Source organism: Procambarus clarkii, chromosome 78 (genome assembly GCF_040958095.1).
Source record: "Procambarus clarkii isolate CNS0578487 chromosome 78, FALCON_Pclarkii_2.0, whole genome shotgun sequence".
NCBI classification, from domain to species: Eukaryota; Metazoa; Arthropoda; class Malacostraca; order Decapoda; family Cambaridae; genus Procambarus; species Procambarus clarkii.
Window position 1 is genome coordinate 21,496,178 of NC_091227.1, and position 2,500 is coordinate 21,498,677.

Consider the following 2,500-nt stretch of genomic DNA (forward strand, 5'->3'; position numbering starts at 1 on the left):
AGGCCAGTTCTAGAATATGCAGCTCCAGCATGGAACCCTTACTTAATAACTAGAAGTTTTTCTTAGTAGATAGGCCACTAGACATGTACCAGATATAACAAAAGGGCCACGAGGGAAGCTAAGAAAATTAAATCAAACGACATTGGTATCTACTGTAATCACAACGAACAATATGTTAAGGGGAGTAGTCAAAGTGGACAGAGTCATATTTCCAAGTGAGGGACAACAGAAAGTGTGGAAACAGTTGGAAGTTGGAAACAGTAGGACCAGAAATATGGAAGGAAATACTGGTATTCAGTAATAGTGATATACAAATGGAAGGAACTTGAACGAGAGGTGGTAGTGAAACTGCCACCATCCACGGCTTCAAGAGCAAGTGTGACAGAGTACAGGAACTTCGGGAGGTATAAATATACGACTTAAACACAAGATATGCCAGATATTCTTACATGAATCGTCAGCCTGTTCAGAAATATTTAAAGTAAAAACTCAGAAGTGAATGGTAAAGCCTCACCGCCTGATGGAGTGTTAATGCAGCAGACTTTATCTTGCCCCTGGCAGCCATGTTGAGAAGAGGTGACGTCACAGGCTTTGGCGGGAACACATCTCCCGCCAGCCGCCTCACAGTCCCTCTTTCCGCCCTGCACAGAAAACTATTGTTAACATTTTACGTTTTATCATGATAAATTTCTTCATAATAAACATTTATTTTCTGGATACACAATTATCATATTTTTTACCGCATTCCTATTTTTACTTTAGTAATCTTTCGTGGTGTCAGTTTCAGTGATCCCTTGTTATGTTGTTACTTGTGACTAGAGGTAGGTACTCCTACCTCAAAGATACCTCTTGAGGTACTGAGGTTCTATGAAAATACGACAGTTGTTATATTTTCATACAACTACATTGTATAGACAGTGTATTTTTGTCTTGAAGTATGTTTGTAGTCAGCTATTCAGTCAGATCTTGTGGTTACTCTCCCGTGGTTGACGGGCAAGAAGTTCAACACGAAAGTACCTTATTATTATCCGAGTCTTCGTCAGTGCTTTTAACGAAGAGGGTTACAATGTATTCACCTAGTTATACTTGCGGGGTTTGAGCTCTGGCTCTTTGGTCCCGCCTCTCAACTGTCCATCAATTGGTGTACATATTCCTGAGCCTACTGGGCTCTATCATATCTACATTTAAAACTGTGTATGGAGACTGCCTCCACCACATTACTGCCTAATGCATTTCACAAGACACTGAAAAAGTTCTTTCTAACGTCCCTGTGGCTCATTTTGGTATTCAGTTTCCATCTGTGTCCCCTTGTTCGCGTACCACCCGTGTTAAACAGTTTATGTTTATCATCCTTGTCAATTCCTCTGAGAATTTTGTAGGTATTGATCAAGTCTCCACTTCCTCCCCTGTCGTCCAGTGTCGTGAGGTGCATTTCACGCAGCCTTTCCTCGTAACTCATGCCTCTTAGATATGGAATTAGTCTAGAGGCATACCTCTGAACTTTTTGCAGTTTCGTTTGGTGCTTGACACGATACGGACTCCATGCTGGGGTCGCATACTCCAGGATTGGTCTTACATATGTGGTATACAAGGGTTCTGAATGATTCCTTGCACAGGTTCCTGAAGGCAGTTCTGATATTAGGCAGCCTTGCATTCGCCGCAGATGTTAGTCTTTTGATCTGGGCTTCAGGAGATAAGTTTGGTGTGATGTCAACTTTTAGATCGTTTTCTCGGTCCGTTTCATGAAGGACTTCATCTACCATTCGGTATCCTGTGTCTGGCCTGTTTCCACTGCTTAGCTTCATTACCTTACGTTTACTCGGGTTGAACTTTAGTAGCCATTTGTTGGACTATTTACTCAGTTTGTCTAGGTCATCTTGTAGCCTCATACTATCTTCCTCCGTCTTAATCCTCCACATAATTTTTGCATCATCAGCAAACAATGAGAGGAACGATTCTGTACCCTCTGGGAGATCATTACATATATATCAGAAACAGTATAGGTCCAAGGACTGAACCCTGCTGGACTCCACTAGTGACTTCTCGCTAATCTGAGGCCTTACCCGTCACAGTGACTCGCTGGCTTCTGTTTCTTTGGTTCTCCCTTATCCAATGGAGCAGTTTCCTATTTACTCCTGCCTGCATCTCCAACTTTTGCACTTGCCTCCTGTGTGGTACTGTGTCAAAGGCTTTTTGGCAATCCAAAAATATAGTCTGAACATCCTATCTTTCTTGCCTGATTTTTGTTGCCTGATCGTAGAATTCAATTAATCCTGTGAGGCATGACTTGCCATCCTTGAAGGCATGTTGATGTTGTGTCACAAAGTTCCTTCGCTCCAGATGTTCCACCTGCTTTTTCCGCACAATCTTCTCCATCAACTTGCTTGGTATGCAAGTTGGGGATACTGGCCTGTAGTTCAGTGCCTCCTGTCTATCTCCTTTCTTGTATATCGGGACAATGTGTGTTAGAACAGGCGGGATAAATTGGTAAATGTTTATA